Source organism: Capricornis sumatraensis, chromosome 9 (assembly GCF_032405125.1).
Source record: "Capricornis sumatraensis isolate serow.1 chromosome 9, serow.2, whole genome shotgun sequence".
NCBI classification, from domain to species: Eukaryota; Metazoa; Chordata; class Mammalia; order Artiodactyla; family Bovidae; genus Capricornis; species Capricornis sumatraensis.
Genome location: NC_091077.1, coordinates 69,661,701 through 69,678,707, shown reverse-complemented (window position 1 = coordinate 69,678,707; position 17,007 = coordinate 69,661,701).

The window sequence follows — 17,007 nt, the reverse complement described above, 5'->3', positions numbered from 1 at the left end:
TGAACAAATACCTTTTACCTACAGAGGCAGTGCCTTCGAGGAGGTCACCTGGGGCTGATGGCAAGTGAACAGCATAGAAGAAATTCTAGGGGGATTCTTTTGTCCTCAAAGAACAAGGAAAATGGCAAAATAAGGATTTTGCTGACCTCTTAAAAGGATTTAACATTTGGAGAGTTACTTGCTCAACACTTGGTCAACAATATGGACAGGGGACATTTACACAGACCAGAGCAGAGCATGGGTTGGCAGGAGTGATAAACAAGGAGGAAAAGATGGGGGCCCTGTCCTTGGAGAGCTGATACTTTAGTTAGGAAGGTCAAACACTCAAATAATGTCACAGCAGTGCTTCCAAAACAACTAATGCACTAGGGCAAATGAAGTGTGCAAACTGAGTAGGGCAATGTAAAAAGGATTGCAGGCAAATTTCATTGGAACCAGTTTAGATATTCACTGGCCACTGTGTGTGCTATGTTAGAGATGAGACAGAAACACAAATAAGATGTTTCTATTCCTAAAAGAACCAGGATGTGGAGATAGACATATAATCCCAGATGTGATACATGCTGAAACAGAGATACTGAGAACTTTAGAAGTCCAGAGCAGAGTGACTTAGGCTAAGAGGATTCAGAAAGGGCTTCCCAGAACTAAGCCTTAGAGTGTAAGAAAGGCATCATTCATGCTGGTGGGAAGAGATGCAAAGTGAAGAAGTAGTATTTTAGGTCACATGGAAAACCAACGGTAATGCCAGGATTTGAACCCTGGTCTATCTAGCTCCAGGTCCTTGATACTTGCTACTATAATCTCAGATACACAGATGACACCACCCTTATGGCAGAAAGTGAAGAAGAACTAAAAAGCCTTTTGATGAAAGTAAAAGAGGAGAGTGAAAAAATTGGCCTAAAGCTCAACATTCAGAAAACAAAGATCATGGCATCTGGTTCCATCACTTCATGGGAAATAGATGGGGAAATAGTGGAAACAGTGTCAGACTTTATTTTTTGGGCTCCAAAATCACTGCAGATGGTGACTGCAGCCATGAAATTATTACTCCTTGGAAGAGAAGTTATGACCAGCCTAGACAGCATATTCAAAAGCAGAGACATTACTTTGCCAACAAAGGTCTGTCTAGTCAAGGCTATGGTTTTTCCAGTAGTCATGTATGAATGTGAGAGTTGGACTGTGAAGAAAGCTGAGCACTGAAGAATTGATGCTTTTGAACTGTGGTGTTGGAGAAGACTCTTGAGAGTCCCTTGGACTGCAAGGAGATCCAACCAGTCCATTCTGAAGGAGATCACTCCTGGGTTTTCTTTGGAAGGGATGATGCTAAAGCTGAAACTCCACTACTTTGGCCACCTCATGCAAAGAGTTGTCTCACTGGAAAAGACTCTAATGCTGGGAGGGATTGCGGGTAGGAGGAGAAGGGGATGACAGAGGATGAGATGGCTGGATGACATCACCAACTCGATGGACGTGAGTTTGAGTGAACTCTGGGTGTTCACTCAACATCCAGACAGGGAGGCCTGGCATGTTGCAATTCATGGGGTCACAAAGAGTCGGACACGACTGAGCGACTGAACTGAACTGATACTAAACTGTCCTCAAAGCCATTAGATGTTTACTTAATTTTTGCTGTGTTCTGATACTATGCTATAAGTTTTGATTCCTACTCCTTAAATGTACTAATTTTGATCCTTAATTATGCAAGAGCTTAAATGATTGAACCAGTATGATATCTTCAAGTGGTTCTATTTATTGCTAAAGCATAAAATCTGGTGTAATGTAAGCACTCAATAAATACTGTATTTGATGAGTTTGTTTAATGAACAAATAAATGAATGTATACCCCCATACATAGATGGTGAGGATGTAGAGAGAGATGGGTTAAAGGATAAAGGGCATGGAAGAGGTAAGTCTGGAATAGAGTTTTGAGGGAAAGGAGGACTATGAAAGAGCAAAGAGAAATCAAGAAGGGCAAATACAGCAGTCAGGAGGAAGCAATGACGAGGTTAGGCACGGTACTCTCATGTCTTCCGTCAGTGACAGCCACAGCACCAGTGCCCCTGCCAAGCCTAATATGATTTACTAAACAGTTTTCATATTATGACTTTTTGTACATAGGGTTAACCCTTACTACAAACCTGCAAGTCAAGTGATATGATTTGTATTGCCCATTGGTAATACGGAGTAAGAAATATTTCTAAGTTCAGTTCAGTTGCTTAGTCATGTCCAGCTCTTTGCGACCCCATGCACTGCTGCACACCAGGCCATCCTGTCCATCACCAACCTTGAAAACCCCATGAACAGGATGAAAAGGCAAAAAGATAGGACACTGAAGGATTTCTAAGTTGGCATATCAAAAATTGAGAACTTCCCATGTGGTGTAGTGGTAAAGAATTCGCCTGCCAATGCAGGAGACACAAGAGACGTGGGTTCAATCCCTGGGTTGAGAAGATCCCCTGGAGTAGGAAATGGCAAGCCACTCCAGTATTCTGGTCTAGAAAATCCCATGGACATAGGTGCCTTGCAGGCTACAGTCCATGGGGTCACAAAAGTATCAGACACGACTGAGCACAGCAGCACAGCACATATCAAAAACTGGAGACAGAATTAAAATCCAGGTCCCTTGACCTACAGAGCCCATATTTTTGTCAACATTTTCCCCTCCAAGGAGCTACTAACTGTAAGTATCAGCCATGTGCTGTCCACTGTAGTCACACAGTCATATCTGACTCTCTGCGATCCCATGGACTGTAGCCAGCCTGGCTCCTTTGTCCATGGAATTCTCCAGGCAACAATACTGGAGTGGCCGTTCCCCTCTCCAGGAGATCTTCCTGACCCAGGGATCAATCCTGGGTCTCCTGCATTGCAAGCAGATTTTTTACCAACTGAGCCACTAGGGAAGCCCTAAGTTTATGGTATAAGTGTTGCCATTGGCCTAGAAACTATTTATTCTTTCATACATTCCAATCTAGATATGAAACACATTCATCTGTCCATTTGCCTGGAGATTTAATGTATTGCGTCTTGATTGCAGCATTTCAAGTAGCTAAAATTCTATACTTAAAACTCACTCCTAATTATTTGTTGACCACCTATTGTGTGCCAGGTCATTTTCGAGGTGCTGGAGTTACTAGTTAGACCAAATATGCAACTTCAGGAAAACTTATATACTAGAGGAAGATAGTCAGAGAAACAAACAAGTAACATAAATGGGAATTTTTAATTATGCAGAACCTATGAAGAGAATGAGAGCAAGTCCTGGGAGAGTGTGTGACTGTTGGGAGGGAAAGACTATTAAAGAGAAGACCATCTCCCCTGAGCAGTGGCCTGAGCAGTGAGATTAGACAGGGCTGAGCATATCTGGGGGAACCGTGTTCCTTGAGAAGAAACGGAAGTACAAGGGCCCTGAGATGGGAATACGCACAATGAATTTAATAAACATAAAAACCCTAGTGTGTACGACTTGATCTTAGAATACGGATGAGATGAGGAGGAGGAGGAATTGAGAGCTGTAGGCAGGTAGTCAGGGACACATCCAATCCGATCTTGTAGGTCATGGTAAGAATTCAATTTTGGTTGAAATAAGAATCCATTAGAGAGTTCTGTGACTCTAGAAAACAGCCTCCTAACTCCTAATCCAAATATAGATTTTAGAGGACAAGGTAGAAGCAGGGGGACCAGGGAAGGGCTGCTTGCTCTGTCTGGGTGTAAGGTCACGGTGGCAGCGACTGAGATGAGAGAGACAGCGTGGGAAGTGATAGAAATCTGGGATATATTTGAGAGGGAGAGTTGATGGGACTTGATGATGGAATGACTGTGGCATTGAAAAAAGAGGATTCTCGTATAACTCCTAGGTTTTTGACCCAAACAGCTACATGAATTAAGTGCCATTTCCTGAGATACGAGGGAGATAGGGCAGGAATAGTTTTGAGGGGAAATAAAGATCTGTTTAATTCATATTATGTATGAGGTGCTGTGTCTTAGATACATAAGTAGGGATGTTACACAAGCAGTAGGATTCAAGAATGCGGGGTACTAAGCGGAAGTCAGGGCTGGAGATGATAATGAAGACATCATCACAATACCAAGATTTAAAGCCTTGAGTCCAGAAAAGAGCCCCAGTGGAGTGTGTGAACAAAACGAAGAGGAAGTCTGAAGACTGAACCTTGGGATGCACCATCATGTGGAGGCCAACTGAGAAGGAAGAACCAACAGAGGTAAAAGGAAAATGAATGGAGTGTGGGATCATTTGAACTGAGGGAAGAAAGAGTTTCAAGAAGAAAGCAATGGTTAATTGGTATGAAATACAACTGAGGGGCCAAATAACATGAGAAAAGAGAATCTATCATCATATATTGATTGCACCAAGGTAACTGTGGGTTTGTAGATTACATCCTGCACAAGAATTGCGGCTGTGGGGGTGGGGGGGGGGCCACCAACACCCCATGACTCCTTCCCACTTCAGGTACTTTACACATGGAACATTCTCCTATCATTTTCCTCTACTTTATAGCCCTTTCCTCTAAACCTAATTAATTTCTTCTCATTCCTTGAAGCTTCAGATGAACAACTTTGCTTCCTCCTGGAAGCCCAAGCTTCTGTATGTATTTCTCATTAATAACAGCAGAAATAGAATTAAATCATTTACTGGGTAATTAATCTTCCTGACTTGTCTTCCCTGCTACTGTGCAAGCTCTAGGTAGGTGGGACCAGGTCTGGCTTGTTTACCTCCTGATCCCCAGGGTCCAGCATGGTTCTTGACACACGAAAGACTCAATATCTCTTCACTGAAGTTTCACCGAACACGATTCCCCCAGATCTGCTTCACTGAAGGAAAGAAGGAAGGAAGGCGTTCATGAATGAATTATGAGGCCTATTCAAGCCTTCCTTGTTCCCTTCAGAACTGGACTGCTGGTCTGGAATCCTGTCTCTCATGCTCCTCAGCACCAGTTAGACTGATGTGGATATTGGCAACGTCTGACTCAGCCCTGACCCTCCATCTCCCTCACTTGCATCTCTGCCTCTGGTCCCCAGGTCTATCACCTCCTTGGTAAGGCAATGGTTCCAGACTGCAGTACCTGGGACTCCTACTCCTATGTCTGTTTATCATCTGTGATAGTGTTAAGATCCAGCACTTACATTTTCATGTTGCCTGGCAATGCAGCTATGTCCGTAACAAGAATATACTGCTCACCCGGAATAAGTTATGAATCCTATTAATAGCTAGTGAATCCAAGGGGAGAGAAGTGGCAATTGGTCTCATGAGGCAGTGGATCTCAGTCTTTTTTATCTCTTACTATGCCCATGATGTTCACACTCATCACATTTTCCTGGGAGTTAGCCATATTTTGACACCCCCCCGCCCCAAACCTCTCTGCCCCCACCAAACAAAAGAGTGTGAGGCAATAAAAGCATTTAAATAGACACAATTCGAGAGCTAGATCAGTAAAAGTGATAAATACAGTAGGTTGAGGGTTAGTGAATTCTTGGTGTAAACTAGAAACAACTCCACACTTCTCTCCTATTCAAGAAAATATACCTGAAGGGCAGTGATAGAGCTATCATAATAGCTTGGAACTGGTTGTAATCAACATAAGAATGTCTATAATAAACACAAAACACGATTGAAACAAACAAGTTTTTATTTTCCTTAATCTGAAGATTTCTATTTTGATTAACTATCTTATTAAATATTTCATGAACTTTAATTTTTAATGATATCAAAAGCTACAGGTAGTAAGTACTGTTGAGACTGAATCTGACTTTAATATTCAAAGACATGAAAACAAGGACGCCTGTGATGGTGAACTTAGGCCATGGGGTACCTAGATGTTTGGTCCAACATTATGCTGAGTGTGTCTATGAGGGTGTTTTGGAAGAGATTAACATTTGAATCCACAGACAAAACAGATCGGCCCCTCTCATGTGGAGGGAGGTTCATGTTTGGGAACTCATGTACACTGTGGTGGATTCATGTCAATGTATGGCAAAACCAATACAGTATTGTAAAGTAAAATAAAGTAAAAATAAAAATTTAACTTAAAAAAAAAGAAAGAAATGTTTCATCCACCCAAGGGAATACCTGAATGGAAAAACAAAGGTTGTGTAAGAGGAATGTTTTTCTGACTGTTTGAGCTCGACATTGATCTTCTCTTGCATTTGGACTGGAAATTACACCAATTGACTCTCCTAGTTCTCAGGCCTTTGGACCCAGATTGCAACTACACTGTGGGTTCTCCTGGGTCTCTGGCTTGCCAAGTGCAGATCTTGGGACTTCTCAGGATCCATAACTATGTAAGGCAATTTCTTATATCAAATTTTTGCTAATGAGTATATACCCTATTTTGTTGTTTGTTGTTGTTCAATTGCTAAGCCATGTCTGACTCTTTTGCAACCCCTTGTACTGTAGCCTGCCAAGTTCCCCTGTTCCCAGAATTCTCAGGCAAGAATAATGGAATGGGTTGCCATTTCCTTCTCCAGGAGATCTTCCTGACCCAGGGATTGAACCCACATCTCCTGCATTGGCAGATGGATTTTTACTATAGAACCACCAGGGAAGCCCTATATATACTACTGGCATATTAATAAATGCTAATAAATATCCTATTGGCTCTGTTTCTCTAAATAGTCCTAACACAACTCCTTATATCCTTGAGTTACACCATAGTAATTCCCAAGATTTTCAGTAAGATTTAGCCTGGTGTGTTTGCATGATGATACTGGTTTAGTGGTGAAAGAAAATCAAAAGTTGGTGATCTGTGTAACACATGGAGAAAGCCAAGAGCAGCTTTTCCTTTCATCCTCTAAACAGTGTTTTTCAACGTGTGGTCCCAATCAGCAGCAACAGCATCCCTTTGAAACATAATAGAAACACTAGTTATTATGATCCACCCCAGATACTGAATCAGAAACTCTGGGGTGGGATCCAGTAATTTGTCTTTCACCAAAGCCTTCAAGTGATTTTGATGCGTCTTAACAATTTGAGGACTACTTATCTAGAATCTCAACATGATTATTCACTAAGGAAAAAATAGATTTAAAATATGGGACCATATTTTAAAAAAGCAGGATTCATGATCCTCAGTACACCAAGACACTAAAGAAAATGTAGCCATCATAGTAAAAACAGTGGTCAAAAATCAACTGGCGGCAGCAAGAACAATCAAGTTGCAAAACTGTCCTTCTTAAGCCAAGGATACAATTTCTTCAAGTAAGACTGAAGCAAATTAAAAGTCAAACTACAAAATATGAAATATAATAAAGGAAAATTGGCTTCTACACATAGTGTAATGAAATCTATTCAAAACATAGTTTTGAAAATTGGCAGCTTGCACTGAAGTCATCAGAAGATGCCTGCTGTAAGATTCCCACCATGTCCTAGTTCAAAATTATATATAATATACTCATTATAAACTTGTTACTGAGAAGCATGAGAACATTAAGTAGAGAATACTTTTTAAACTTCCCCCAAGAAGACTAGACAGCTCAGAGGAGCTGAGATGGTTCCCAGAGAGATTAGGACTTAGGAAGAAATCCCTTCATGCTACCCCCTCTTCAGCCCTCCCCACATGGCAGCACAGGCTGAAGACAGAGCCCTGAACCAAGCTATGAGAGCCCTCAGAATAAGCAGGATGCTTGACAGCTGGTCCTAGAGAACACGCAGTGAAATGGAAGAAAGCAGGCCAACATCTTTGAAACCTCCCACGGGCAATTTACCTGAATTCATTGGGACACTAAGACAACAAGTAACAAGAACTCCTATCCCATCAAAAAGGGCAAACAGAGAATTCACTGTAAGATATAAAGGTGTCTCAGAAATCAAGGGCAGGAACTGCTTGGACCTCAGGATATAGAACTAGAAAGAAACTCTCTCCATTTCTCCCTTTCTCTCAACTTTGTCTCTTGTTCTTCACTGTCTCTGCATCTCCGATACACGTGGCTGAATTTAGCCACGCCCAGTTTAAGTCTACATGTTGACTTCCAGCCACACAGATAAGCCGACTTTATTTCCTCTTGGTTCTAGTTATAGATTGGCAACAAAGAGAACTGTATGACTTACTTGTATCATGGCTAGCTTTGGCCCAATTTGCCAGTGAGGGTATAGTCACTCGTTATGGGAATGGGTGCTGGGGTCCATGACTAGCAAAGAAGGAAACAGGCAGTTTCCAGAATAACATAGGCATAGATAGATATCTCTGTGATTAGAAAGATACCTTCAGATGACTTCTGCCCTACCAGAGAAGTGTGTCACCAAAGAAACCAATTAGCTCTCTTTATATGAACACCTCTCAGCAAAAGGGTGGTTAATGGAGCCAGTCTGGAAAGGCTGCCTGCAGGAGGTGTTTGTAGCATCCCTTACAGTTCTAGTTCTCAATATAATGGTATATTAGGATGAACTGAGAAGCAAATAAGAGGTCCCTCACCAAAGTTTGCAATTTTTGACTTAATTACCAAACTATTTTCATCAAGCACAATCTAGACGGTAACATTTTGTAGAAAATCTTTGGAAAGTATCATAACGCAACTCAAGAAACAATGCATCTTTGTTTTCATTTATTTGAGTATTAAAGCCAGAGCTACATGATATATTCCAACAGATATATTTTTACTATAGTATTTGACATCCTAAAAAAATGTAGCAACATTGCTGATGAAAGAGTTTTTCTTACTGAGTTCAGTTCAGTTCAGTCGCTCAGTCGTGTCCGACTCTGTGACCCCATGAATCGCAGCACACCAGGCCTCCCTGTCCATCACCAACTCCCGGAGTTCACTCAGACTCACATCCATCGAGTCCGTGATGCCATCCAGCCATCTCATCCTTGGTCGTCCCCTTCTCCTCCTGCCCCCAATCCCTCCCAGCATCAGAGTCTTTTCCAATGAGACAACTCTTCGCATGAGGTGGCCAAAGTACTGGAGTTTCAGCTTTAGCATCATTCCTTCCAAAGAAATCCCAGGGCTGATCTCCTTCAGAATGGACTGGTTGGATCTCCTTGTAGTCCAAGGGACTCTCAAGAGTCTTCTCCAACACCACAGTTCAAAAGCATCAATTCTTCAGCACTCAGCTTTCTTCACAGTCCAACTCTCACATCCATACATGACCATAGGAAAAACCATAGCCGTGACTAGACGGACCTTAGTCGGCAAAGTAATGTCTCTGCTTTTGAATATACTATCTAAGTTGGTCATAACTTTTCTTCCAAGGAGTAAGTGTCTTTAATTTCATGGCTGCAGTCACCATCTGCAGTGATTTTGGAGCCCCAAAAAATAAAGTCTGACACTGTCTCTATTGTTTCCCCATCTATTTCCCATGAGTGATGGGACCAGATGCCATGATCTTCGTTTTCTGAATGTTGAGCTTTAAGCCAACTTTTTCACTCTCCTCTTTCACTTTCATCAGGAGGCTTTTTAGTTCTTCTTCACTTTCTGCCATAAGGGTGGTGTCATCTGCATATCTGAGGTGCTTGATATTTCTCCTGGCAATCTTGATTCCAGCTTGTGCTTCTTCCAGCCCACCGTTTCTCATGATGTACTCTGCATAGAAGTTAAAGAAGCAGGGTGACAATATACAGCCTTGACGTATTCCTTTTCCTATTTGGAACCAGTCTGTTGTTCCCTGTCCAGTTCTAACTGTTGCTTCCTGACCTGCATACAGATTTCTCAGGAGGCAGGTCAGGTGGTCTGGTATTCCCATCTCTTTCAGAATTTTCCACAGTTTTTTGTGATCCACACAGTCAAAGGCTTTGCATAGTCAATAAAGCAGAAATAGATGTTTTTCTGGAACTCTCTTGCTTTTTCCATGATCCAGCGGATGTTGGCAATTTGATCTCTGGTACCTCTGCTTTTTCTAAAAGCAGCTTGAACATCAGCGAGTTCACGGTTCATGTATTAGATTTTTTTCCTGTCATGATAAAGCCAAAATTTTTGATAGATTGGTGAGATTCAATGCAAAGAAGATTGAGAGTCACTGAGATGTACTACATTGGATAGATAACTAAGATTTACTTGGATTTCTGCACTAGTATCTGGGAGAGGGAAAATCATGAATGCAGTTTTCTTGAAGCAACAATTATTTACATAAAATTTAAGAGCCTTCCATATCTCATTAAGTAATAAGTCATTTATACTATTTGCTGTTGAAAAAAAGTATTTTAAAGTGTGTATATAGGGTCCACTGACCTTTAAAGTCTCATAAAGCTCTTAGAAATAAATCTTTCATAATATATTTTAATCATGTACATGACCTGAGTAATTCTAGATTTTTCTCTCTTGTGTTCTTTTAACTTTTTTGTTCTATGACTTATGAATATATCTATATAAAAGGGATTTAAATTGTTTTACCATACAACATAACCAATCATTCCCACAAACTATCTTATAAAATAGTACCTTGAACTAAGATTAGGAACTAATCCCTCCTTTCGAATTTCAGATTCAAAGGAAGAAATCAATTGGCCTGTGAACACATAGGGGTACTTCCATCCCTCAGCATAGCCCTCTTTGACTCTATAATAGACTCTGAGATTTCGGAATACAAATCAAGCTGGTAAAAATAAAATTATTTGAGTTATACAGCAAATTAAACCATTCTAAGTCAATAGAATTTCAGTCTCAACTACTATGTTAGATTTTAATGGAGTCAAAATCAGAGCTTTAAGGGAATGCAAGCAACACGGTTCTGGTAAGTAAGGTCCGTCTAGTCAAGGCTATGGTTTTTCTTGTGGTCATGTATGGATGTGAGAGTTGGACTGTGAAGAAGGCTGAGTGCCGAAGAATTGATGCTTTTGAACTGTGGTGTTGGAGAAGACTCTTGAGAGTCCCTTGGACTGCAAGGAGATCCAACCAGTCCATTCTGAAGGAGATCAGCCCTGGGATTTCTTTGGAAGGACTGATGCTGAAGCTGAAACTCCATTTCTTTGGCCACCTCATGCGAAGAGTTGACTCATTGGAAAAGACTCTGATGCTGGGAGGGACTGGGGGCAGGAGGAGAAGGGGACGACAGAGGATGAGATGGCTGGATGGCATCACTGACTCGATGGACGTGAGTCTGAGTGAACTCTGGGAGTTGGTGATGGACAGGGAGGCCTGGCGTGCTGCGATTCATGGGGTCGCAGAGTCAGACACGACCGAGCGACTGAACTGAACTAAAGTTACAATTTGGAGATTCCATAAAAATTGATAAGAACATAGAACAGAGAACTGAGACACTTGTCTACTCAACTATTTTTTAAAAACCCTCAGGTTCATTCTATTGAGCATTTGCTCATCAAATTTAGTTAACAAATATGAATTGAGCATATACTATACATGTAACACTATTCCAGCCAGTGGAACTCAGCTTGGCAGTTGACGAGTATACATTTCCTAACTTAAAATTGAGAATAACCCCAGCTGGGTAAAATTGCCCCTTAGGCCAGGGAAGGTTATGTCATAAACCAAAACAAAGATACCTCTTTAGAAGAACATCACTACTATCAAAGATTCTTTGAACTTGTAGGAGCCCAAAAATGAAGTGTTTAACACTTAGGTACTGGTTTATTTTAGATCATGAACTTGATGTGATGGCTTTTTTTTTTTTTTTTTTTTTGAGGAGTCTTGGATCCCAGATATTGGGATCAAATCCACAGAGATAAGAGGAGTGAACTTCCCTCTTTCTCTCTCTTTTCCTGACTGAAGGACTTTAAATGAACTTGGTAGATAGGTGGGGGAGGTGGGATCACAGGGGCTCTGAAAACTCAGCAACAGTATCCAGTGTTTTTCTTGTTTGTTTGTCCGAAACTGTGACTTGAGTTAGCATGGTTTGGGAATTGAAATCCTGACATGAACAATTAAATTCTGTATTTATATTTCTAGCAATTTCATCTTGTCATTTGTGGTTTTCTTCAATTTACAAAACAATTAAATGAAGAATTTGGCAAAGAAACTGAACCAGATGCAAGTTTTTTTGTCCTCCCTCCTCCCCCATTCCCTTTTAATGGCAGGAAAAAGAATGTAATTTAAGTGATCCCAGCTCTTCAGATGTGGAACAGCTGAACAGGCATCTTGAAGGAGAAAGTGTCTCTTTCACTAAAGAGTGTGATGTAGTGTTTTATCGGCAATGTTGAAGAGGAAAGCCCTTGAAGTACAGAATTCCCTGAGAAATGAAACACACACATACTCCAACCACAGCATTTATTATCCTGACATTGCAATTTAGTAAACAAAAGACACAAAAAGTGTCATTTTGGTCTACCTTTTGGTAAACAATATATATGAGGGGGTCCCTTAAAAACGGAATAAAGCAGAACACTTATTCTTAAACATAAATTAAGATCTAATGTCTAAACTTGTCTAATATACCTCATATGACATTATCATATCTGTTTAGAGGAATACTCAGAATTTTAATTCTTTTCTCCAGGTGGATGGTGCATAAGAGCAAATGCATTTTATACACCACTAATCTTCTCTATATACATTTCATCAGAGAGGTGGAAAACTTATTTTTTGATGAATTTTTCATTGCAAGGATCTCTTGAAGATCCTTCTGTTTGCAGCACTAGCAAGGAATCTGATAAATAGGTTCAGGATACTCTTGGATACTTGGAGGATGAACTCCATGCCATCTGAGAGCAGAGCATCTCCAATCAGGTAATTGAGTGCAGACCATTTGGAAGACAATATGTATCAATAAACCCAGAAAGTTTGGCTGTACACTTCTCAGAGTTAAACCCAAAGTGTCACGTTATATTTTGTTCTGAAAAAGGCAATGGAGCTTCTGCATAATGATTTCCTATGCTGAATTACACAGAGAAAGAACTTTTTTCTGATGGCTTTTTATTTGGGAATATCTTTTTTTTTAATTTGTCTAGTGTATAGTCATGGATCAATATAGTAAATATTTGTGGATTTTACCTGACCCTTAACTTACTATCAGGCAAAAAGGCTGTTAGGTGAAGGAAATGCTTTAAGTGGCTCCATTTCCACCCCACCCCCCACCATCGCCTTCAACCATCCCCAAATATACACACTGACTGCAAACAAAGAAAAGTAACTTTTTGAATTTTGCTTCCCCTTCTAAGGAGGAAGGCAAGGTGAGGAAAGCAGACTTCTGAATTAGACAAAAGCGGAGCTTCTTATACTGGTTGTGAAACGTACTAGCCACGGGATCTAGGGCAAGTTACTTTCTCTAAACAGTTCTCTCACCTTAGAAAAATGGATAAATACTATCACTTACACCATGAAGTTACTGTGAGGTATAAATATGGAAAATTCTTATGAAGCAGTTCTCAGAAGAGGGCAAGCACTACCTGAATGCTCTCTACCATCATCAATATCAGAATTCAACCTCAGCTGAAGTCCCACCATTTCTCATGACTACTTAGTATTTGTTCCCTCTCTGTGCTCATAAGATTTAATGTCAATACTTATGCCTGGCACTTATTTCCTGGAATTTGAATTACTTTTTATATTTATACTTTGTTTATCTTTTGCAGCCTGAATGACCCTTATTTTTAAAAAACATAATTTTTTCTGTACTACAAAACAATAAATTTTCCAGATGACAAATTTAGCAAATTCAGATAAGAAAAGTAAATTAAAAACATCATCATCTCATGCCTAGATGATAAAATTTGGATGCATATTCTTCCCAGGTTTTGTTTTTTGTTTTTTGCTTTGTATACATATCTGGTTATTATAGTAAAACATGTTTTTTCACTTGTTTTCTCCCAACAACTATTGAGAACATTTAACATGTTATTAAAATACTTATTGTTTCTAATGACTAGTAGTTTATGGCTATATGGGCCTAAGATAATCTAATTAAATAATCCCCATATGGTTAATATTTAGGCTATTTCCAAATTGTTTTAATAAATCTAAATTTTTAATGCAAGACTTCTTTAAGAGGAGCAAATATCTTTTTTTGATTTGTCTAGTGTATAGTCATAGATCAATACAGTAACTATTTGTGGATTAATGACAGCTGTGTTTGGGATTCAGAAGTATGGAGGAGACTGGACCTCAGAGACTGGGTTGTACCACGGGGTCAGACTGGAGGGCAGACATGGTAGTCCCATCTTTATCTATTCTAGAGGGCCATATATTTGTTTTAAAAACCACCTCTGTACTTCTCTTTCCACCTGCCTCTTCCTTGTAGATCTACTCAAAGCCTTCCTTATCTCAATAGACTTTCAAAGTACATGATATCTTACCTTGTGGCCAAACTTTGGCTTTGTGTATATGTTTTTACCTTTTTATTGAAGTAAAACATATATAGGGAAAATGCACATATAAGTGCAGTTCAATGAACTGAACACACTAATGTAACCAGCACTCAGATCAAGAAACAGAGTATTTCCAGTACCCTGCTGCTGCTGCTGCTGCTGCTGCTAAGTCGCTTCAGTCATGTCTGACTCTGTGTGACACCATAGATGGCAGCCCATCAGGGTCCCCCGTCCCTGGGATTCTCCAGGCAAGAACACTGGAGTGGGTTGCCATTTCCTTCTCCAACGCATGAAAGTGAAAAGTGAAAGTGAAGTCGCTCAGTCATGTCTGACTCTCAGCGACCCCCATGGACTGCAGCCTTCCAGGCTCCTCCATCCATGGGATTTTCCAGGCAAGAGTACTGGAGTGGGGTGCCATTGCCTTCTCTGCCAGGACCCTGAGTAACCCTTAATTATGCACCTTCTAATCACTGCCTTCGAATTGTGGTGCTGTAGGAGACTCTTGAGAGTCCCCTGGACAGCAAAGAGATCAAACGTGTCAATCCTAAAGGAAATCAACCCTGATCCTTATTGGAAGGACTAATGCTGAAGCTCCAATACTTTGGTCACCTGATATGAAGAGCTGACTCATTGGAAATAGACCCTGATGCTGGAAAAATTTGAGGGCAAGAGAAGAAGAGGGCAGCAGAGAAATGCCTGGATGGCATCACCAATTCAATGGACATGAGTCTGAGCAAACTACAGGAAACAGTGAAAGACAGGGAAGCTTGGAGTGCTGCAGTCCCTGGGGTCACAGAGCTGGACACAACTTAGCAATTGAACAACAACAATCACTGCTCCCAGGGGTAAATAACCACTGCTTTAACTTCTCACACCATGGACTAGTTTGTCTGATTTTGTACTGTTTCTAAGTACAGCCGTACAGTTCATATTCCGTTTTTGCTTGGCCTTTTTTCTCAATATTGTGCTTGTGAGATTTACCAGGTTGCTGTGTGCACCTGTGGATTGTTCCTAATTATGCTCAGTAGATTGCTGTATGTGTGACTTGAAAATATTTTTTCAACTTCTATCTTTTTCTGCAGTAGAGACTTTCTTTGACATGAAACCTCATATGGGCTTCCATTGTAAGTGTGCTCAGTTGCTCTGTTGTATCTGACGTTTTGCAACCCTATGAATCGTAGCCTACCAGGCTTCACTGTCCATGGGATTTTCCTGGCAAGAGTAATGAAGTGGGTTGCCATTTACTCCTCCAGGGGATCTTCCTGACCCACGGACTGAACCCTTACGTCCTGCATTGGCAGGTGAATCCTTTACCACAGCGCTGCCTAGGAAGCCCAGGATTCCATCTTACGAAACACCAAATCGGAGAGAAACTGCGCTGGAAGGAGCAGGGATGGAAAGCCTGGATCACCATCTATTACCTCCCCTTGATCTACTCTGTCTCCAAGCACACTCTGTGCTTTTTATTTCTACTCTATAATTTTCTCTACTTCCCAAAGAAAGTTTTCTAAACATACATATGTATGTGTGTGCATGTGTACATCTAAGTCATCTTTATCCCATGAATGTACCATTCATTTAAATGCTAAGATGTATACATCTCTCAAAATGATATATTTCTCTCTTCAACCAGTAGAGTCAGACAGTTATGACAGAACCCTATCCAGGTCTGGGATCAGAAAATGTCTAGGTGAAATGTTTACAAAGAGGAGACATCAGCTAAAATATCAGTGTGGCAGTTCTGAGCATTTATGGGCCAACATAAGATGCCTCCTAAAAGTGGTGGGGGGGGAAATAGTATCCAAGGACAACCATGGCTGACATCACCATTTCACCAGCTGTCTGCCATTATTGGAATCACAGGAACAGATCTGTCCTGTAGAAAGAGAGTTCTTTCACTGGAATGTGAGGGAAATAACTGCAGTGCAGTGACTGTCATCCTTTACAACCAAGTCAGCAATTGCAATGGTCAAACTAGATGTGTTTTTCTTGGCATGGCCAAGCTAAACTTTTGTCATTCACTAAGCAGACATCCACCAAATTAGAAACACTGGGACAGGCAATTTCTCTGATGTTTTGGTTTCAACAGTACTGATCTGTAATTATTTCTCCAAACAAAAAGAAAGTGTTTGACAGAGACACTTAAAGACCTAAAACAACTTTCTTATAGGAAACACATGCTTTCTCCAAATTAAAACACACCATTATGCTAATAGAGGGACACTCAGCAAGTGGAATTTGCTAGGGATTTGTTGCGAGAAGGGGGAGTCCTGTGGGGGCGATGAGAAGGTAAGAGACAACTGACTTTTGTTAGCTGTCCTGAACAGATGCCAGAAGACTGAAGTCCAACAAACGTGTCCTTAAAATGACCTTCTTATACACACTGGGCAAGTATCTTTTTGCTTTTCATGGGACTGTACAAAGTTGAGCTCCAGAAAACACATGGAGAATGAACTTCTGGTTTGTATTGCTGCCTTCTCACCTAGCCCCTATATTGGATTATATAGCTCTTTAGGTTTGAAGACAAATAGGTCTGTACACAGGTATGGGGGGTCTTTTGTATCTTCTATGGTACAACCTGATGTGAGAATATAAATTCAGCTCTTTCTCAGAAGGCACTTCATCTTCTGTCTTATTTTCCTTCTATTTTCAAAACCCACTACAATCTCCACAATTATCAGAAAGAAGTGACACATTAACATTAACACACTTAGTACTTGGAGACACTTGAATTTGGAAATGAGGGATTTATAAAGCACAATAATAGTCAGGAGGAAACTTCTATAATTAAATACTTTTGGTA